This window comes from Danio rerio, chromosome 10 (assembly GCF_049306965.1).
Source record: "Danio rerio strain Tuebingen ecotype United States chromosome 10, GRCz12tu, whole genome shotgun sequence".
Classification (NCBI taxonomy): domain Eukaryota; kingdom Metazoa; phylum Chordata; class Actinopteri; order Cypriniformes; family Danionidae; genus Danio; species Danio rerio.
Window position 1 is genome coordinate 33,527,181 of NC_133185.1, and position 24,138 is coordinate 33,551,318.

Genomic DNA, 24,138 nt, shown 5'->3' on the forward strand with positions numbered 1-24,138 from the left:
TCTCTTTTCAGACAAACTTTAAATTGAACTTTTCAGAATGTCACACTACGAGTCATCGTGTAACAAGAACTGACTGATTAGCTTTATATTTTGTATGGAATACAAACATTTCAATAAACTAATTCCCTCAAAGACAAACCGTCACCTTAGAATGATAAGAATAAACCTGACATTTTTATCCAAATTGGGTTAGTGACATATTCTTATTAATTGACAACTTGTTTTCATTATGGGACGTTTTTTGTTGTTGTTGTTGTTTACATTTTAAGACTTTTTACTTAAAAAACAAATGTTACACACATACACGTTTGATATGGAATGCAAAAACTTTGAAGCTCAATATCTCAAAATCCTTCAGAACGCAGATAGAATCTTATTATTCCAAGGTGACAAAACACAGAACACCCAAACACCCAGTGCTTTTTCATTATCTCCACAAGTAAAATTTGTATCAGAGCTGCAGCAATGTTTTGTTAGTTTGTCATCTAAGAAAACAGTTGATGGTTGTTGAGCAACGACAAAGGAGCGCAAATCGCATTGGAAATACTGAAGGAAGCTACGTGCCTCGTGTGCTGTGTTATGATTGGTTCAAATAGCATACTGCGGGAAAATCAAGCTGTAAGGTGATTGAGAAATTGCGCATGTCCGAATCGCGATTTCAATTAATCACACAGCCCTAATTGAATGCCATAGTTCAAGGGTTGCTGTTTGTGGATTTTTTTCAAGTATTCAAGTAATAATGGCAGCTTAAATGGATTGTTCACTCAAAAATGAAAATGTATAATATTTTTTACTCCGCCTTAAATGGTTACACACCTTTATGAGTTTACCCTTATGAGATTTTGTTGAACACAAAAGAAGATATTTTGAAGAAAAAGGAAAACCTCTAACTATTGACAAATTTAAAAAGCAAATGGAAGTCAATGGTCACAGGTTTCCAGCTTTCTTCAAAATATCATCTTTTGTGTTCAACAGAAGAAATGAACTCATACAGGGTTGGCACAAGTACAGGGCGAGTAAATAATGACTGAAATTTCAGTTTTGTGTGACCTATCCCTTTAAAGAAAACCTTTCTGCTGCATAATTAAACTTGCAGTACGAATCATTAAGCCACAGGTATTAATTTAGTTTTGTCTGTGTACAGTATGCTTGTTTGACCTTTCAAATGCTGGTTGCTTTTAATGAGTCACCAAGTACCACAGCTTCAGCTAAAAATAAAATAGTCTATGTCTCAAATGGAATAAAGATGAGTAAACTAACAACAACTGATCATTTTAGGGCAATCTTTCTCTTATACATCATTCTTTTATCTCTACGTGAACACCTCTTTGTGCCCCTGCACCCTCGAAATTAGGGGTTCAACCTTTGCTGATCTCATCTGGAAAAGCTGACAGACAGGACGCCTCCTCAGGTTTACATCTAATGAATTATCAGCTTTTGAGGTTTCATTTGTGTCTCTGATGGTGGTTTTAAATGTCAGAACATCTCTTCCCTCTGTCTGACATCTCTCTTGTTTTCTCCATCTTTAACTCTCAGCCTTTAAGTCGTACGTCTCCGGTGTTGCAGGGTGAACTGAGTGGGTGAATGTCACGCTTTCTGTAGAAGTGAAAATGTGCTTCTCTGAAACCTCATTTGTGACAGCTTCTTGTCGTATAAGTGACTGCAAATGCGTGTGGTTTTTTTTTTTGTTCTCTAGCGGATGGTGCGGGCAGCAGGTGGAACTTCAGGATGGATTCAAATCAACCCAACAGCGAATCAATACTAGTCTCGACAGCTGCGTCTCAAGTGGTTAGGTGTCTTGTAGAGCGAGAGAGGAGAGCGGAAGATGAGAGAACGGCCCTTTTGTTTCCATGTTTGCTCTACATCTAGTAATGTCTTGTCCCGACTGAGCTCTGGGTTACGTCCGTCCTGGCAGATGTGTGCTTTAAAGAACACAAACCTGCCTTGTGTTTCCTGCAAGGTGCTTGGGGAGTGGAGCATGTGTGTCCAGTTCAGACAGAGAATGAGGATTTGTCTACTGGGGTTTCAAGGGTGTCCATATGTGACTGCGTTACGTTTTTTTTTGTGCGTGTCTATGTGGTGCTGGTCTTATGGGAGTCTGGCTGACAGGCTTGATTTATTGTGATGTGTTTGCCTCTTTCCTCATCATATACTCAGACACACACACACATACATGCACACACACACATAACAGCAGGCCATCTGAGCCCAGTCACCCTCCACTGCTGTTGAGAATGAACTCCCAGGAGGCAGACCGTGAACAAACAGCTCAGAGCCAGAGCACTTATACATGCTAAATACATATGGAATATGTTCTGATACTCACAACTTGTTTTGCTCAGTACTTGAGGTTTTGAAGGAAATGACAGTGATGCTTTTTATGTTTGTTTTTACCTTGTTTTAGTGTGCGGTGTTGCTGTTTGATCATGAAAAGGATATGGATATTGTACATGGTGTTATTTTGTGCACACACTCGCAGTTTCAAGTCTATTTTATGAAGGTGAAAAGTTCACCTATACTGCTAACAAAAGTTAGCCACGCCCACTTATTTACATGTTGCAATACACAGAGAATTAAAACAAAACTGTTACGGTTGACTATTTATTCTGCAAAAGCAATATTTGCGACCATTCTGCCCAGTCCTACATTAATTGTATTTATTTGGCTTCTAACACATATTTTGATCGGAAAGCTAAACAAAATAACATGTAATGTACTAAAATATTTAGAAATAATGCGTTGAATGTATCTTTCTTGCCACCTTCAAGTACAATTATCCTATTTCGCTGGGATCACCACCATAGACATCAGTGTTTGTTTACATCTGAACAATAAACTGTTATCCCAGTGTACTTCACTGATAATTAGCCACTTTCAAACAACAGAAATAATGATGCTGTGTGGTTAAACCAAATCCTGAATCTGTTCTATAGCTATACTGCACATCAAAATGCTCTCTCTGCATTATTGGCAATGCAAATCCAGATCTGAATGTTCGCTGTGCTCGCCAAATGTTTATTAGACACTGCCAAATCATTATTATGTGAGATTAAGAGTGCTATAGTGCTACTCAGCAAAAATGCTTTTTTTTTATTTGACCTTTTTTGTCTTGTTTTTAGTCCAAATATCTAAAAATTCTTAAATTAAGAAGCATTTTCTGGAAAAGCAATACATTTTGTTTTAAAAAATAATATGTCAAGATTCGTTCCTGGAGGGCTGGTGTCCTGCAAATTTAGTTCCAACTAGGCATACCTGGGCTAGCTAATCAAGTTCTAAAGCCACTGTTACACTGCACTTTTCGCCCCATAGATTTTCATTCATTCACACGCGAATGAGTCAGACTGGAAATGCTAGCTCATGCAACGAAGTTTCGCAGTTTGCTGCGTTGCAAAGTTCAAATATGGTAAACTCTGACCTGCGAAATCGCATGACTGCATGAGACCAATTGAGGCTAAAAGTATGACCTCTATGGACTGAAATTTAAAATATGGACCAATCGCTTGCTTTTTAAAATGTCTATTTTGTTTAATCCTGCCCCTTTTCGCAGTGCCGTACTACAGAATTTTGCATTACTTGGCTTTCTAAAACAGGGGTGTTCAAACCCGTTTTTGGAGATCTACCTTTCTGCAGATTTCAGTTGCAATCCACACCAAACACACCTGTCTGTAATTATCAAGAGCTGTTCGGGTTCTAATTGATTGGTTCAGGTGTGTTTAATGCGGGTTAGAGCTAAACTCTGTAGGAAGGTAGATCTCCGAGTACAGGGTTGAGCACCCCTGTTCTAGAAACATCCATGCAGGTCTGTTGAGGCAAGTGGGAGCTAAAATCTGCAGGACACCAACCCTCCAGGACTAAGTTTGGACACACCTGCCCTAAAACAAGCCAAATAATCTGGCAATAGGGTAAGACCAATAATCTTATGCCAAATGAAAAAACTAGATACCTTTGCTTTCCCCATTAGCATATTATTTCTTTAAACAAGACAGTATTTTTTGCTAAAAAAAACTAATTTAAAAACTAAATTTGGAATAAAAACCAAATACAAAAAGGTCATCCATGTAAGAAAACCATTTTTTTTGTAGTGTACAGAATCAAGATTTCCCTCTTTTAACGATTAATTAGAGCTGCACGATATTGGCAAAATCTGACATTGTGATATTTTATTCTTCTGTGAATAAAAATTGTGATATAAATACAGTTTTACAATATCTTTTAAATATCACTAGGGAGTCTAACAGCATTGAGGTACAAAAATTAAATAATCTCAATGCAAAATGCTTTTCTTACTTTGTTTTGTCTTGTTTCTAGTCCAAATATCAAACAAAATTCTTAGACCAAGTAAAAATATTATATAGTTCTCACCATTAAACGAAATATGTAAAAATTAAGAGTTTTCCTTAAAACAAGCTAAATTGTCAGCCAATGGGGTAAGTGAAATGATCTTCTTTTGGCTTTGAACAACAAACAAAAAAATTTTTTATTTTTTTGCATAAATTATATAAATGACATATAAATACAGTGATTAAATACAATTCTTTAGCTTCTGGTCAACTATTCAGACTCAACATTGCTTATCTATATGATGTGACTATTGTGGATCCACACATTGTCATATCGATGCTGAAATGATATTTTGTGTTTCTCTTCAATTAATTATGCAGCTCTACTAGAAAATGGTTTCACATAGTAATCACATTTCATATTACTGTTTTACTTTTTTCAAGGAGATCAAACATGTCTCCCTGTACATGAACTCTCATAGCTGTCACCATATATCCAAATGATGTCAATGAAACGTTTGTCTGCATGTGTGACGATAAAACATCAGGCTGGTGTTTTTAAAGCAGCCGCAGATGAACACCTGCCGGAGCTCTGAAAGCCTTCTGTTTTTTGCACCGTAAAAGTGGTGACCTCATCAGTAAGACCACATAAACCTTTTTGTCAGGGCTGCTGTACATGAAGTGAACAGGATGGAAACTCTGAGCTGGCGACGACATTTTTTTTTTTTTTTTTGCTCTCATCAGAAACTCAACAGTAGACTCAACTCAGTGTAATGTGGCTTGAAACTGCCCGCAGCGCTGTGACCAACTGGCTACCTCCAGTGTGAAAGCCTGTTTTGGACTGTCAGACTGGATTAGTCCCTCTGGGATCGCTTTCCTCCTGTCTGCCACTCAAACCAGGAGACGTGTGTCAGGCATCGTGAGGTGTGAGAGATGTTTCTGAAGAGTGCGGTCTCGTCAGTTATCATGCTGTTACTGTTAAGCATATGATTTTATGATGGCTACACATTGAGATTTTGAGTTCTGTAGAAATGGTGTGTATTAAAGCAAGAGACTGCAGATTAATAAGTTTAAGAAATAGTTCTTACTATTGACCTTATTCTCTGCAGACGAGCGGGCGCTGCCATTTGAATCTTTTTGGCACGAGACTTCCGGCCTCATTTACTTCCATTCATTTTTAGACATTAAAAACTGCTCGTTTCGCTGTTTGATGTTGTAAACTGATATTTCCTTGTTATATTATTCTACTTGGTCTGTATAGTCATGCAAACATTTGTTTGTAGAGCAAGTAGTTTGACCGTTTTTTGCCGTTAATTATTCCTAGTCATTTCTCCCATAGGCGACTGAAACGGAAGTTCTAAGACAATCGCGAAAACAGGCGCACTTCCGCATTTGAGAATAAGGTCAATACTTCCATACCACATTTGATTGATTGCATACAAAAAAAAATTTTTTTACAAATTTTTATTACAGGATGTTATATTTGCTTTTATTTCTAGCAACGAAAAAACAAAAACTGGTTGAAATCAGGTTTAACTTTTTATATTTATTAGTTCATATCTGTATTAAAGGGGTGGTCCAGAATGTTATTTTTAAGGCTTGGTTGTGTTAATAAGATGCAAAGCAATGTGTGCTCATGTTTAACTTGAAGGAAATCGTGTTATTTTTTCATAAATCTCACTTTGATTATACACAGCTACTCAGCTAACATGAAAACGACTGTCATATTTCCTAGTTTCTCTAAAAGGCCCACCCTCAAGTGACTCTGATTGGTCATCATCATAATATGCTGTGATTCGCCGATCGGCTCCACGTCACGCCCTGACAAGCACGCGCGTTTTGTGTAAACAGTCAGTCAGTCAGTCAACACGTGTCTGTAACGAGTGAAAATGGGATGCGGCTCCTTTAACTGTTTCTGTGCCTTTTAGTGTGTTTATGCGTGTATACGATGAAGTATCTGTAACACGAGAAGCGCATGTGCGCGGGAGAGATTTTTATTGTTCTTTTTCTCTCATGCTCGGATTAAGTTATTTTCTATGGTGACAGAATAAAGCACAAGATGTGAGATGAGACCTTTGTGAGCCTGGATTGATTTGTTTTTGATGTTACACTCCAGTTGGGAAATCATTGCTGTATTTTTTTTAAATCAACGCGTTACAGGACGTCTTTCATGCATATGCGGAATATGCCTGTGTAAGTAACATGAATCGTTCACATATCTTTTGCGACTTTATTGTCCGAGTTGTAAAACGCATAGCAAAGCTGCCTATAGAGAGAAACTCTGCCGTCTCCCACAGAGAGACGCAGGTGCTGGCCAAGAGTGCGTGTATGTGTGTGTGTGCGTTTACAGCCGTTTGATAAATATAGATTTGTAACGTTAGCTAAGTCGTTAGCGGTTACCATAATTTCCCGTTGTTTACATCTTTGCTACAACACACCGTTAAAGTTAGACACTGTACATGTCATGATCAATTTTAACAAATAAAAACACTTACAGGTCATGACTCAGAGTTCACAGCGTCTCCTTGCTCCATCTTTGAGGAGATTTTAACTGAATCCAGCACTGAACTGGGAGAGATTCTGGAAGCTGTGTTTTGTCAAATCATGCTTGCTATGTATTTTATAGTTCTCTGGAACATAATTAATATTGAACTGTAAGCACTTCTGTGTTTGGGTCGTGTCATTTGGAAGCCCAACAACAGAAACAGAACAGCTCTGTGGAAACAGCAGGATGGCATTTCTCTCTCTGCAGTAACGTTACAGCGCCTATGGCCACGGCCTTTACCTGCGCAGTGTGGGATGCGCAATAACGAACTTTTGTGATCTCACAGGGGGCGGAAGTATTTTTTGTAGTCCCCAAAATTCGTTAATTGTAGGCGTTGCTAAGCTAACTCTGTACAAATCAAGGTCTCCCTTTGCATTAAACTTTGAATATTTTACATTCAGAGATGCTGTTTATGTTCACACAGCTACATTACACATCAACTGAAGTTTAAAATATAATATCGTAGTGGACCACCCCTTTAAAGTTATAGGTTTTTAAAGAGCGGATGTTTGTGTATCTCTGCAAACAGCTAGAAAACAATATCACAAATATTTGTATCATAAAATCCAGTATATAGTCCGCCAAAATTACTTAGAATACAAATATGAATAAAACAGAAAGCGAAGATTTATGATTCGGTATCACACTTTTTCAGAAAAAGGCCTTTAAAAATATGATTTGTTATACAAGTCTACAAAAACAAATGGATAAAGTGTTATAAAAGAAACACTTTAAAACGTGTACTAGGATTGAACCATGTCAACCAATGTGGCATCGTACGATATCTAATGTGAAACATCGCCATGGACGATGGCATTGTCATCGTATGTGGCGGTGAATTCATTATTTATAATAATTACTTAATTCATAACAAATTATTTGTAGCTTACTGTTTCAACTACCTGACTTGCATGGTCTTTGTTTTACCCATAACCAAATCCTAAATAAATGAAGATAAGTTACACACAAATTACCACCTGTCAATCACTTTTTCTGTTGGACTCTGGCATGAATAGGCAGAGTGATCTCTGTCGTTATGATGGTGTCGACAAACTTGGTTGGTAAAAAAGATGTATAACGAACAGGAACTAACTAATAGTATCTAATATTTTTGCTAAAATTACTAAGTACAAGCGTGAAAGTGAAAGTTTGAAGCAGTGTACTGACTCAAAAGACCGAAGAGTCATTAGATAGAGACAAGATTAATTAAATATCACGTTTAACAACTATAGTAAGACGCAATCCAGCGGAACATCCTTGATAAACTGTCCGACGTGCACTGCTCTTTGTGTATGCGTCTGTGTGTGTGTGGTCACGTCATGTGTTTTTAGTGGTATAGTGTGGGAGGACGGCTTTTCAGAAATGCTAGGTGAAATGCCAGTGTGGACGTAGATCGTTTTCGTTCTAAAATGTCATTTTAAAACTAAGACGTATTAGTGCAAGCGTACGAGCGGGTTTGCGATGGGGGCGGAGCGGGATGTCTGTCGGTAATCGGTGATGGATGATGACACACACACACACACACACACACACTCATAAACACTTGCTTTTAGTGTATTTTGGATGTTTCTATCAATTAGATAAAAAATTCACGTTATTCGCTATAATATTAAATTTATAAAATAACATAGTAGTAAAATAACTTTGCTATTAAAATGGTAAAATCTTAAAGTTGACAGGTGCAGAAAAAGGTTTCATTAATATTTTGCCAAAAAAATTAAGCATCTTAATTTTTTTATTGGATTAATGAAACTATTGGATCTCTCCAATGTTTCCTTAATTAACCATCACTGATAAGTGCTTGGACATGCCTGTGCTGTGTGTGTGTGTGTGTGTGTGTGTGTGTGTTTTCTCTAAAGGCTCAGAGCTGCACTTACATTGATAAGGAAAGATAGATCCTCCAACAACCTTCCTCAACTGAAACCAGTATTGATCTGCTTCATCCCGGAAGCTGCATCCTCCTCTTTTAAGCCTGTGAACAGATTTGTGAAACGAGAGATGATGAGAAACAAACTCATCACTCTTTCATAAACACCAGTTCTCTGAGCTTAGGGAATCAGACCTAAGAACTGAAAATACACAACCTGCTCTATATTGCATTGCTATTCTGTTTGAAGCATGTTTTCACTAGACAGAACTGACTTTAAAAACATGTTTTGACTGTTTGTGCCTGTTTTGTTTGGGCTTTTGAGCACACTGTCTTGTCTATTTGTTGTGCTGTTGTTTGTGTTGTTCTGTTCTTTTATTTGCTTATATTAAAAAATTAAATAGACTCCATAAAAAAGGCAAAACTAAACTGAAACACAAAACAAAATACAACAAAATACAAATAAAACTCAACAAGAAACTCCAAAACCAAACAAACCACTCAGAATAATATACAATAAAACCAAACAGTCTGATTTGTATTTTTTATTCTATTTATTTTTCTATTTATATTTGTAATATATTAATGTTTTGGCTGTTTTGGATTGATTAGATATTATAATGGGTGGTTTGGTTGGTTTTGGAGTTTCTTGTTGTGTTTTATTTGTGTTTTGTTGTTTGTATTATTGTTTTGTTGTATTTTGTTTTGTGTTTCAGTTTTATTTGGTCTTATAGCTTTTTAATATTTACCTTATATAATATTTTGTATATTTAAAAACAAATAAACAACTAATAAATTATTTATATATTCTTTAGACCACAATTTGTTCTTTGGTATTACTAGTCCATGATATTACTATAGTATAGGGTATATGCCGAGCTAGTGCTGTTCCCATGCTGATAAACTTCTGGTTACCTGTTATTGTTTTTTTTTTTTCCATTTTAAACGATTCCTTTTACACCATTGATGTTGTAATGTAGTTAAAATACAATTAGTTACATAGACTCTGGCATTTATTTATTTGGGGCCTGTTTCAGTAAGGAGGTTTAAACAACTCAGAGTTTAAACTTGAACTCTGAGTTGATTTACCGAGAGATAAAAAACTCTGAGTTTTTGGTTTCAGAACAGCTGATCTGAGTTGGGTCAATCAACTTTGAGTAGACCAACTCAGAGTTAAGCGCGCACACCGTGACTATAAAAAGGCATTATCAATGGAGCGCAGACATTACGAGTGACTATGGCAACATCTTAAAAAAAGAGATCAGCATTTCTTTCTCCAGCTGAATTTGATCTGCTCATGCAAAGTTATAGCAAATATGAGCGTATATATTTAATAAGAAGCAGCCATCAGTGAAACAGAGACAGCGTGGGAAAACAGCTGCTCAAGTTTTAATTTTAAGTATTTAAACATTTAAGTATAATAAAATAAGTAATGTAATGTGTGACTTTCTACTTTTTTTCTAAACTTTTATACACTTTTATCAGTTTTAATAGATTTAACAGTGCACTTGTTATGTGTCTGCCTTTTTATTGATCAAGTGATAGAGGTTGATATAACATTAAGAAGGTAAGCAGTAATAAAATTATTTTTAGACAGAATAATAATCCCATTAATCTCTAACAGTACATGTCGAAGGTTAAGCTAATTATTTATGAAAAAAAGGACAAGCCTCGTGCATGACTTTGTTCTGTGTGTGACAAAAATGTAGGCAAAAGCTGTGTTTCCATCAAAATTACATAAATTTGTGCAACACTGGAATAAAATAAAGCAGCGTTTTTATCCAAAGAGTCGAAGAGAACACAATCGTCACTTCCTGATTAACTTGCGCCAAATATCAACTGTAAAAACAGAATTACTGCGGTAGAAGAAGCTGCATCAATGATTTTTTTATTTACTTAATGTACTTGCGCCTCAGAAGACAATTGACACACAATGAACACGTGGGGGCGTTTGAAGCCAGACGCGCAGATCTTGACACGCTCCAGACGCTCGGAGGTCATTAATAATATACACTAATACTGAAACAGTAAAGACATTTTAGAATGACTAAAACAACATTTAAGATGTTCTGCAGTGTGCTCAGTCTGCTGGTTTGTCCTTTCACACACATTTTCATCATCATCTCTAACAAACTATTTTTTAATGTTCATACTGTAATTTGTTAAGTGCACTTCGTAGTTTATGTGCATCTTATCAAATAAAAGTTTAACCTACTCAGTTATGCACATGTTATATTATGCGTATTTTCAAAAGTTATGTTTCCATCAATCTTTTTTATGCACATCTCCAAAATGAGCTCTAAAATAGGTGTGTGGAAATGTAAGACTAATGCGAGAAATACCGCTTCATCTTTAAAAAAGGGGAGGAGACCGACAGAAACTCAGAGTTTAGAGAATAAAACCTGCTCCGGACCAGGTTAGATTCACAGAGTAAGTTACCACAGTAACTGACTCTGAGTTTAAGTTAACTCTCTTTTAGAAACAGGCTTGACTTACCCTGATTTCTCGAGTTTAACAAACCTGCCATTTTGAAATGGAGAACCCAGAGTTTCTCTCATATCAGGGTTAAACTACTCTAAGTTTTAACTTAACCTGCTTTCTGAAACAGGCCCTTGATCAAGCATAAAACGAGACAAAAAGCCGTTTACTAGCACACACCTGTCAGAATCGGCAGGCTAGCGCAGAAGTTCCATTGAATGTACTGGGATAAAATAAATGCTCATATTTTAAAGACTTGGTAGGGGAAAATGTAATTTAATGTAGTGCTTCTTGTACAATATGAGACCCACTTTATATTGGATATCACTCAGCCAGTGGAAATCACTGATTTTTAAGGAAACCAGGCGTTTTTGCAATGGCTAACAGTTCACCGGAAGCGCTTAACCCAGGTTACTGGCAAATTAAAAGTCCTATTAGCATGCCTTGGCATATGCCACATTGCTTGTGGCATGTTACACCAGGGGGAGGGGCACTCTTGTTGTTGAGAGAATTTGATTAGACAAAAATCTATGTAGTGCAGGATGAGTCATCATTGTTTTTTGTTCTGTTTTTTTTTTTTTTTCAGAATAAAAGCCCTCTAAAAATAAACAGGATATCTGATGGATAAGTTTGTAGAAGTTTTTGTGTACCCTCAAAGCTAGCACTTTTAATTTCATGGGCTCTCGAATCCTAGACTGTGCTCAAACGTGAAGATGAATTTAAACAAATATGCTCTTAGATATGCACCAAGAAACACTCTTAAATGAGCTCCGTCTGTTGTGGAGCGCATGATGTCTCATGCTTCTCAGAGCAGCTGATATGGAAGCGAGGGAAATGTGTCCAGCTGTTGCGATAAGTTTCTGCTTCTCATGGCCAATCTGACAGCCGTGCCCACCGCTGCTTCCTGAAGCAATCACCACTCTATCTGCTCCGCTCTGTAGGTTTGCACCAGGAAACAGGATGTTGCCGGGCCACAGATATTGTTCTCTTTGTTTACCTCATTTGTTTGGATCCAACATTGTAAAGCTACTAGCTAGAGGCTGAAAATGAGTGTCAACTATCAGTGAGCTAGTTAACATATCGTTCTGAAACTGAAAAATGGACTATTTCTCACGTTTCCTGCCCTTTAAGTGTGACCAGTATCAGTGTTATTCTTATCTGCTACTCACACAGGAAGTGGTCGCGAAACAGTGTCCTTCACGTGGCTATGATGTCATTCTTTTTCCTTTTTGGTTTGAATTTGCAGATGTGTTTGTAGCTGGTTTCACAAAGCTGATCATGGTAAAGCTAATCTAAAACCTCGTTTTCCTGTTTGTCACTGTTAATTAACTGTAAGTTGTTCTGCTGATTGACATTCCGGTCTTATTTAAATAAAACAAAATAAATGTCAGTATTGGTCAATGTTTGACAAGGTCGCTGAAGTTCAGAGCTATGGGAGCATGAGAGAGATGTATCTGTTTTGTTAAAGAGATACAGCTTTCATAATGCCCTAATGGTAGAGGAAATTAAACAATGTGGCTTTGTGGTGTGCTGGAAGTGATGGTCAAAATATCTTCTCCAGGAAATCATCATAATACCCACACAGGACAACAAAGCAACTTTTTTATTAAATGAAAAGTCTGTATCATCATCAAGTATGATTTTAAGTTGATACACAGCAAAATCTGCAGAGTAAAATTTACTCCGTTCAGATTATTTGTTCCCTCTTTAAATAAGGGCAAACAGGTTGTGTATAGCTGCTGTTTGTGAAGTTGCTTATTGATTGAGTTGATCCTCTGCTGAGATTTTGAGAGATTCAATGTATTATATGTCGGGTGATTTCATCTAAGGCTGTGACTGAAGTCGGTTGTATTTTTTGTGTTTCTTTTCTGTGTTTCTGCTTATTAACAGTAGGTGTTTGTCATCAGTGCTCAGTCGTCACCTAATTAATCCTTTCATTGTCTCATTAACTTTACTCTAAACTGAGTAAATTTTACTCAGAGGGTTTTGTTGTGTAAAATAATCAAGTGTAAAATTAATAAAACTATATAGTCTTCAATGCATTGATGATTAAGTACAATTAATCTCTGTAAAAGCTAAAAATGTAATGCAATTCCTTGTGCCAGATGCTTCAAACTTTACTTTTGAAAAATGTGTACAATGTCACAGCCATTAAAAACGCACACAATTGATAAACCTTCATTTTTTTTATGGCTAAACTGAAATGACTTCAGAGTTGTACGTCGTCAACTGTAATCTTGACGATGTTGCAAATTCTGCAACGTGACTAATGCGAATTCACACACTCTCTCACATTATAGCACTGTTTAAAAAACATAAACAGGCAAAACATAACTTCCCATACTGTACCTCATTGTGCAATATTGGGATCTTAAAGTAAAACAAAAGTTGGATTACATTTGCATGCAAAAACTGTCTGGAAAACGGACATTTCTGTTTCCTGCTGTTTATTAATTACTTTGCAGTTTTACTGTACACTCAAAAAAGAGGGTTTTGCTGCTTGTTTACATTGCTTATTTAAATGAGCTGAATCAAAACAATTCTGAAAAATTTAGGGGGAAATGAATTGTTTTATGTTTAATTAACTATTTAATGCATTTGTTTTGGCACAACATGAACGAATTGTGTGCAACCCTGCATTTTTTAGAGTGTAGCATTGTTGCAAAATAAGAATTTGGTACTTGTTTTTACTAGTTGTGGCAGGTTATGTGACTGGTTATTGTTCAATGCTCATTTTCATTTTTGAGATAATTTGATTGGCTAAATGTGCAGTGCTGGATGAAATGTATTTACATTTTTCAGAAAAAAAAACAACAATTGAAAATCATTGCACTGTGTGCTAAAACATGATCAGAAATGTAAACAAAATAATTTGTCTGTTTTTTTCTGGATAGTTACATTTGAAAGTGTAAATAAACAAAAAACACCTATAAATCACAAGCTATGAGTAAGCTAACTCTCAATTATCAGCTTTACAATGTATTAAATTTGTAATGTTTTTGCTTACAGCCATGTCACTTCCGATGATTTCAGTGTGTCATCATGAACCACAGGTTACTAATTTTATTTGCTTCTATAGGTTTTTTATCTATAAAAATAGCCGATATCTGTTGTTTTGCATTTTATGAATCCTCAAGGACCACATTATCTGCTAAACTAAACTTTCAGTGAAGCTCATAATGGCGTAGACCATTAGATTAAGACTACAAGACAAGGTTAGGAAGCAACTTGACATTGTTTGACTGCTGGGATACTAAAGGCTGCACAAACAGTAATTTAATGGAAAATTCTGGGTTATTTACAACTTGATGTTTATGGAGCCCATCTGTAGTGTGCAGTTTCTTTGGCTTGACTCGTAAGTGATGGACAGAGGTAATTGACCGCATGCTACAGATACAGATAGACTAAAGTAAATAATCTGCATGTTTCCTATTAAGAGCTTAGCAAATCATCTGCCTCTCAAAGAACACAGTTTTTGGCCGCGGTAAAGAGTTTAACGTATTCTTTGGATTTGGTGAATATGATACACATTACCGCTGTAAATTTGCAGAAGTACATTAATAATTGGCAGAACTGAGAAAAGTACAGATGATTTTAATACAAAGAGCCCTGATTTAAGATTGTGTATGTGGATCTTCCTCATTTTGACAAACTAGCAAACTTGTTGAAAAATGTTTGGCTTTCTGTATGTGTTAAAATGTCACCAAGGTTATGATGTCTAGCTGGTTAGCATAATAAAGGTTTGTTGACGGGTTTATTTATTTTTTCATTGAATATTATTATTATTATAATAAAAAAATAAGTGAGCTTATATTAGCATGAGCGTTAGCTGTGCTGTGGTAAATTGATTTTAGCATCCTGCCATGACCAAAAACACAACCCACAAATACAAAGTTAAGTAGGCATGAGTTGGTATAAGATTCTGACAGTATGATAACCTTGAATCAAAAGATCACAGTTTCACAGTATTGTGATTACTGCTCTGAAATAAGTTCTTTTTAAATATCTGGATAAAAAACTAACTTTTCCTCCGTTGAACACAATATATTTTATTTTGAGAAACATTTTAAGTGTTTTGGAGCAGAAAACATGTCAAATGAAGTCACTGCTGTCTTCATTTGTTTCAAAACCACAGATATCTTTATCCTACTTTAAAACGACATCTTTGGATATCTTTTCCGCTGGAGATACTGTTGTCCTAAAATAACCAAAAATCTTTTCCAAATGGCGGTATACCTTGAAAATGGTGATGGACAATAACCGGTTTCAGGGTTTACTGCGGCTTGGAAAAGTCAATGTTTTAAAACCGCAAGTGTTTTCTGATGTACCATTCCAATGATATATGTAGAGTTATTTGTTTATTTATTTTTTTTAACATGTTTTTGCGACTGTTTTATTTAGTTTTTTAGGGAAACAGTATCTCCGGCAGGAAAGGACCCTCCACACCTAAAACTTCTGTTTCGAAATATATTTAACGTTTTTTTTAAAATAAAATATAATTTGTTCAATGAAGTAAACATTTTTTTTACCCAGACATTAAAAACATATTTAAGAGTAGTACAATACTGTGATATCAATATTTTTATCCAAGGTTATCATAACATCACAATCTTATACTGGCCCATGCCTAATGCCTACAATTAACTTCTGTAGAAAATGACTCTGAGAGAGAATTTTCATAACTCCCAGCAAAAGTGTGTTCATGCATTTATAGCTGTTCAATGTAGATCAAATGGCTTAAAAGTTTACATACCCCTGAAGAATTTGTTAAAATGCAAATAATTTCAATTAATCAAGAGAAATCATACAAAATGCAAGTTATTTTAATGTAGCACTGTCCCGAGTAAGATATTTTACATAAAATATTTTGCCATATAGTTCACTCCACCAATTTCTAGCTACAATTTTTAAAATAACCCCCTGCAAAAGTTTACATACCCTTGGTTTTCAATACTGTGTGTGGTTTCCTGATGATCTGCTTTGTGATGGTTGTTCACAAGTTTTTTGTTTGTTCTGAACAGTTAAACTGACTGCTTTTCTTCAGAAAAATCCTCAATCTATAGCTGCTTCATTCACCAATGTATATAGACCAACCCAAAACTTGTTTAAAAAATCATATACATTAAAAGATGTGTTCATGGACCCAGAAAAACATTTACAGAGTTTGCTGAAAGTACATTTAAATAATCTTTTAAGAAGTTGCATATTGTTTTAAACCATTAGATCTTTCTTAAAGTAGCTTTTTTTTGCATTCTAGTGATTTTTAGATTTATAAATGTTTAATATATATCCTCTATATAATATCCAATGAAGCTTATATGCAAATAACCATAAACACTATTACTTTGACCAGTAAAACCCCTTTCTTTCATAGAGGCCTGCAGTGTATTGCATTTCGTGTTGCCTGTTTGTTCATCATTATTGCTGCTCTTGCACATAATTTCCTTCATGAATCAATAAAGCACATCTTTTATCAATCTATTTATTAACCCACACCATCTGCAGAGGAAATGGGCTTGAAAGAAAAAGCGGGGTCGAGTGAGTGTGTGTGTGTGGATTTAGCCGAGCACAAAAAAAAAAGGCCTGTTTTACTCACGTCTCTGAGTAAGTCATGGAGCGAGTGACACAGGAGGAAGGTATGACAGAGTGTTTTACCCAAAAACTGAGCCATTCACACAGGATGAACTAACCCCGGGGATCACCCAGAATAACCAGCTTCTCTCACTGACAGGCATGCCTTCGCTGTGACAAATTGAGGGAGTCCCCTCCTTTGATACGTAATGCCTTCAGACGGTCTGTGAGTTTCCTTCTGGATCATGCACATAGGCTGAGTTTTACAGTGCTTGTGTTGTGCATGTCAGGCTATTCCTGTCTGTGGTTCACACCGCTCCCAGATGCATGATTGCGCAGTATAAGGGAAAATCCTGCTCTTGGAATGACACATTTCCTTTTTGATCTTCATTTTGTTTCTTAGTTTGTTGTGGGAAATTGGGGATCGAGAACTAGGAAGTGATGATAATGGATTGATCCTTACTACATGTTTATTTTGCATTTTGAATTTATTTTTGTGTTGTTTTGATTCGTTTTTTTGTGTCTTTTTTTCTCATTTTGCTTATTTTGTATTTTTTTTTGGATTTTTAATCTTGTGTTTAGCATTTTTGGATGATAGTTTTTTGCTTTATTTATATTTTTAGGAGATTTTGTGAAAAATGACTTGATATTCTTTTTTGTTTGTTTTCTGTTTTTCTTGCCATTTTGTTTTATAAATGGTAGTTTTTTTTTTGAATCTTTAACTTTGGACTATATATGAATAATTTTTGGCTTAACTATAAGTTCGGGTATTGTTTGGGGTTATTTCAAAACAGTACTAAATTGATACTGTTAAAACGATACTGGTGCCAAAACAGTGCCCGAACTGATACTTTTGAGCCACAAAATTATGGTGGACAACGCTAGAAAAACTTTTATTTGACAAATTTTTAAACATAATTTTTAATTGAACAAGATAACTAAAGTTTAAAGTAACCATCAATTTACATTTTGTATATTTAAGTTGCATTCATATATTTTTTTGATAGTTTGTTTGTTAGCATAAATTTAAGATTTGCATTATGCAATTACATTAGCTTATGCTAACCTGTGGACAGGCTGTTATTAAAATACTGAACTCCTTTTTTAATGGGACGGGGCTTGTGACTATGTTTACATGGACATCAGTCATTTAATAATTTGCCTTAATCTGAATAAGACAATAAAATGATTTAGGTGTTTACATGAGTTGCTTTCTGAATGTTCCTTCCTTTCATGATCCCATCTTACATGTTATAGCACATAGATCCATTAACATCATTGCGTCACAATGCTGTCTACGTTTCCTCCAGTGTTTTGTGTAATTTCTGGTGTTTCATTTTTAACTTTTTGACTTTCACTTTCAATTGGAATATATTCTTCATGCCCTGTGACAAACTGAGGTATTGAAAACATGAAGTAAGAACTGGTGGAAGAGTGTTATTTTAATGGAATTTGATAGCGCACGCTGAATAGAAAGAAAAAAAAAACTCATGGCGTGGGTGTCTGTGGTCCTTTAAGGTATTCAAAAACCGCTGTTTACATGGTAGATTATTAATCAGAGTATTGTCTTAATCATATTCAAATTTGAGTATTGGTGTCCATGTAAATGTATTAATTGAAAGTGCCAGATGATGTCGCAAGCTGTCAAAGACAGTGCATTTCTCTGCCTTTTAGTTGATTCCCCTTTCCCTCAAATGTATCATTACGTTTGACGTGTTTCCCCTCTTATACGCAACTTCTGTAAAGCATCTGCTGTATGTTGCTGTGATAGGATCATTGCTTGAAAAATAAAGCCATACTGTAGAATGCTTAGTATAATCAAATTTGATGAACGCGATCATGCGTGTTGATGATCTTTAGGGAGTCACTCTTGCGCTGTACTGAACATGCGTTGTGTGCCTCCAATCCCTAAGCAACAAGAACAAACAGCTGACATCACCGACATTGTCCGTATGCGCCTTAAAGTTGTTTAGAATTAAATCTTAAGAGATGATACGACACAACGCGTACCTATGTGTGCCTTTGATGCAACCCTTGATGCTTCTTACATCCTTGGCATCGAATGTATGCACTGAAATTAATATGCTGATTCGGTCTGGTACATACTGGTTACAAAGGTTTTGGTGCCATAATCGGTGCCAACCCTACTTAACTGTATATGTATTAGTCAAGCAATAAATTATTCACATCCCTGGATATGTTTACAAGATACTAGTATTCTGCTTAAAGTGCAATTTAAAGGCTTAACTGTGTTAATTAGGTTAAATAGGCAAGGTTGGTTAATTAGGCAAGCCAATGAACAACAGTGGTTTATTCATTCATTCATTCATTTATTTTCTTGTCGGCTTAGTCCCTTTATTAATCCGGGGTCCCCACAGCAGAATGAACCGCCAACTTATCCAGCATGTTTTTACGCAGCGGATGCCCTTCCAGCGCAACCCATCTCTGAGAAACATTCACACACACACTCATACACTACGGACAATTTAGCCTATACCCAATTTACCTGTACCGCATGTCTTTGGACTGTGGGGGAAACCGGAGCACCCGGAGGAAACCCACGCGAAGGCAGGGAGAACATGCAAACTCCACACAAAAATGCCAACTGAGCCGAGGTTCGAACCAGCGACCTTTTTGCTGTGAGGCGACAGCACTACCTACTGCGCCACTGCCTCGCCGTGGTTTATTCTGTAGCCAATAAAATAAATAATTTCTTAAAGAGGCTAATCATATAGACCTTTAAACATTTTAGAGCTGCTTTTATCCCAGCCAAACTACAAATAAGACTTACTCTAGAAGAAAAAATACTATAGGAAATACTGTTAAAATGTTCTTGCTCTGTCAAACAATCACTTATCTCAATCACCTATCTTAATCACAAGCATTTACATAACTTAGTTTTTTTTGTTTTCTGTCAAGTACCTCACAAAAATGACTAGCAATGTCCATCCTTCCAGCAAATATGACAGCATTCAGCCCTATAACTCGATGTGCATCTCAGAAACAACCCACTCTGAAGTCTGGGCTCCATCTGCTCGGATGTGGTGAGACGGACATGAGTAGAGTCGATCCATCCAGTAATTACAAGTCTCCGGCTCAGGTCATGCCAGAGTGAGGTGCAGTAAGTAGGCGGAGAGGAGGAGGAGGACAATGTCTTTCTTTAGAAATGCTGACTATAAAGACTCAATGACACAAGCTTAGTCACTTTGTGGGTGCGGGTGCTGCTTTATTCATCCGTTTATTTCTCGTGTTAATAAAAAAAGTCCTTTTAACTACACAAGTCATGCTTACATTTGGTTAAAGGGTCAGAAAGGCTATATCTCCCAGAGGAAATGCAAGCGTTACAGAAAGTGAACAGGAAGTGACGTATACCACAACATTTTCTGGCATTTACTGTACTAATAATGAAATCAGTAATATCAGAAATTAAAACATATCCACTGAGAGACAGAAATAGTGTTGTATTTTTGGAAAAAAGTATAATTTTTACTACTTTTTTTTTGTAAAAACAAGCAAAAATAGGTTGTTGTTAGCATATAATATATAATGTAATGTACTATTTGTTAAATTCATACTGGAAGCTAGAAGGTGACACCATGCATAAACTCCACATGCAGAACAGAAGTTAAGACAGTGTATATGATTGAGACACCTAGACTGCATCTGAAATAGCCTACTACTAAATTTGAATTTAAATGTACAACTCGGCTGTTAGAAAAGTGCGTTCTACAACCATTCATGAATTCTCTCGCCGTGCATCATAGGATAGCGTAGCGGCCATACGATGCACACTTCAGAATCTTGTCGGAAGCAGAAGGTCATTCTGGTACTTCTCACATACTGTTTTTTTTAGATTTTGGATGCAGCTTTAAACTGATCAAATGTAAAGTCAATAAACAAAGTATGGTTTATCAGTCTTCTTTAAGCCATACTGGGAATAAAGTAATGCTAATCAACATAGCATTCATCAGCATATAGAATACTATAGAATATTATGCTATCTTCCTCACTGCACAATGTGAAACCATGTTTGGTCAAAGTTATTTCGACCACTCAACAGAAGTTATAAAGTGAATCTGTAGTAAAAGTATATCTGTAAAGGGTTTGTAAACAGGCTCAAACACATGCAAAACTGAATGCTACAGTAGCACATTTATCAAATAAATCCCGCACTGTACAGCATTGACCAAACCACTTGCAAATTGTAGGTTTTATTCACTGTAAAACGTGATTAGTTAACTATAAAAAGAGAGTAAACTCATTGCCTTAGAGTTATTAAGTAAACTAACTATGTGCATAATTATAAAAGTTAACTCAATGGGTTTACTGACTTAATGTAAAATCAACATGTTGCACTGAAGGCAGTGGGTGTACTCACTGGTGTACTTTTTTAAGATAAAGTAACTAATCTTTTTCTACGGTATTGTTATTAATGCGATAACCCTCTTATTGTAGGATTTTTTTACCAGTATATTTTAGGCCCACATGAAATCTGTGCTCACAGAAATCCGCAGATTTTTAGCCCATCATTGAGTCTATTTATTTAGTTGTGTAAATGTGTGTAAATTTATATTTTTTCAGTTTTTTAATTAATTTCAGTAGTATTATTGACAAATTGTCACCTTGGAATTATAAGGTTCTGTCTGCGTTCTGAATGATTTTAAGATATTGAGCTTCAAAGTTTTTGCATTCCATAGCAAACAGTATGTGTGTAACATTTGTTTTTTAAATAAAAAGTCTTAAAATGTAAACAACTTATAATAAAGCATCCCATAATGTAAATAAGTTGTCATTTAATAAGAATATGTCAATAACTCAATTTTGACAAAAAATGTCAGATAGAATCTTATAATTCTAAGGTGACTAAATACAAATTAATTTCAGTTATATTATTGACAAATGCAAAAATGTTCATATGATTTAGTTACAATACAGTTTGTTAAGTAATATGTTCTATATAATATATAAGAGACTTGCTTTGTTTACCAATTAAGTGAATATAATTGGATTTGCATTGTAAAAATTACGTAAACATTAAAAAGGTATTATTATTATTATTTTCTATATTTAGTTTTTAGTTATGATACTCTAAAATCATTCTGCTTAAATCCACAGATTTTAATTTATTATTCTTCTTTTTTTTTCACGAAATTCTGCACAGAAACAGCAAAAATCTCTGCAGATTCGGTCTGTTTCTAGTTATCGGCCATGCATACATACTGTGAATATGATTTGCATTGAATTTCCTAAAGATCCCGTTTTTGTAGGACAGCAAAAACGCATCTTTTTTTCCACTTGTCATTCTCTTGTCTTGTAGCATTGATCTACACTAGAGTTAGAAAACTCTTTGTCCACAAGACTTTAAGGAAATATTCTTAAAGAAGGAACTCGCATCTGGGCTCCAGAAGAGATGGGATGCGTGGGTTTGTTTGCTGACTTTTTGTGTGCGATTGTTTGCTTGTGTCTGTGTGGTATGCATGTGTTTGTATGTGTGAGCGTGTGTGGAGGCGCCAGGCTGGGGGCTCCGGCAGAGAGTGACATTTATTAGTTATCTACTGATTGATGGTGGGCTCCGCTTGAGGAGTTTGCGTGTTTGTCCTAGGCCGTTCAGCGAGGTGTAGTAATAACTGCAGTTATCAGTTGAGTTGGGTTGGTGACTCACTGCTGGTCTGAGATCAGTGTAGGATGACACCCACATGCTCACCAAACAGAGCTCAAATGAGATCTTAGCTAGGCACGAGTCTTGTTAATTCAGCACTCAAAATTGACTAGTTTGCGAAAGTGAACCTGATACTTTAAAAGTCTGAAGTGTCTTAATAAATTATTGCAAGAATAAAAGATCCAAGCCAAATGATCCCAACTATGAACTTTTTTTAAGAACCCAAATTTAACATATGCTGATCTGTTTGTTGTTAAAGGATGTCTGCAATTCAAATCAACTGAAGAAATGAATCTTTTTGACTCATGCATGTTCTAACAATTTTGACTCTTTGGGAAATTTATCATCGTCACTTATTACGTTTGTTTTCTGTCCGCATACGGTGTGACATAGAAGTGGAATGTTCCTCACATGAAGTCACCAAAGTGAAACTGAGTAACACAATCATGCATGCGATCATTTTGTTCATTCATTAATTCCCCCAATCATTTAAGAGTTTTTATTTTTCAATTTTTTTTCAGTTTGTCAAATTGCATGAGTATCTGTGTTTTACAGTAAACTAGGGTTATCACAATGCTGGAATTCGGTAATCAATAATGAGGTTTTAAAAACATCCACTTCTCTCTAACATTTGAGCGCTATTGAGCGTGTTCATGTGCTCAACATAAATGACTGTGATTGGCCGTGAAGGTCATTAGTTCAATGAGGATGATCATTCAATGATCAGTTCAGGTCATCAGGTCATTCGAACTCACCACTGTTTACTGAGCAGAACCACAGATTCTGGGACACTGGAGCGTTTTAAAGGCGCAATTCATTAGCGGAATGCTCGAATGCCAGCTTAAAGACAAACCAGCTGATCGACGTGACTTTGAAACACTCAGGTGTCCCTGTATCTGGTTACACTCAGTAAACAGCGATGAGTTTGGTGAAGTGATGAGCTTTACTGCCAATCACCGTCGTTTCTGTTGAGCACGTGGACTTAACAGCAATAAGTGTTTGTGTCCTTGGCCCTAAAATATGATATATTCCATAAAAAATATTTAGCAGCACAAGTGTGTGTAAAAGTTATGACATTCGTTTGGCATATGCGAAACCCGCAATCGTGCTCGGATCCACGGCAAATAAATTGGTCCGAGATTGCCTAAATAAGGTGATCTCGGTTGAAACAAACTGTGGAGCGAATCGATTGTAGTGAGAAAGCAAAATGATCCAACAAACTAACAAACAAGGCTATATCACAGTGTTATGGTCGTGTAATAGTTATATATAGCCATATATAAGGCTATATGAAGAGAGAATGATGAGTAGGGCGGGATGTCATTCCTACCAGTAAACGTGCAATTCAAGTCGAATACACAAGTGAAAGCATGCTGAAATATTTCAGAGTGCTGTTTATCTCTTAGGACAATTGACAGAAATTACCCCCTAATAATTTTTCCATATTTTAATATTATAAAATATTTTGTATTGGGCATATTGTTTTGTTTATTTCTGCACTGACACCTCAAAAGAAAGATCAACATTGATCTGCTTCATGATCTGACTGCAGTCTTGGTTCATCTGTTATTTCTTTTTATAATTTAAGCCTATAATGCATAACTCTAGCCAAATGTTTTTTTAATCGACTGATTAATTCAATAGATAGATTAATAGATAGATTTTTACAAAACTTGACAACTGAAATTAAGCTGTTTATGAGATAGTCTTACCTCTCTCATTTATATTCAGTTACAAA

At 35.9% G+C, this 24,138-nt stretch overlaps 1 protein-coding gene and 1 long non-coding RNA gene across 3 annotated transcripts in view; both read left to right on the forward strand.

Moving 5' to 3' along the window:
- Positions 1-24,138, forward strand: part of cblb (Cbl proto-oncogene B, E3 ubiquitin protein ligase) — a 146,879-nt gene that overhangs the window by 19,107 nt on the left and 103,634 nt on the right. The gene's annotated exons all lie outside the window — the stretch shown is intronic.
- Positions 1,788-8,753, forward strand: LOC141376397 (uncharacterized). The gene is made up of 3 exons (XR_012386405.1): positions 1,788-3,902; positions 4,725-5,853; positions 7,310-8,753. It is a non-coding gene; the product is annotated as an uncharacterized lncRNA (long non-coding RNA).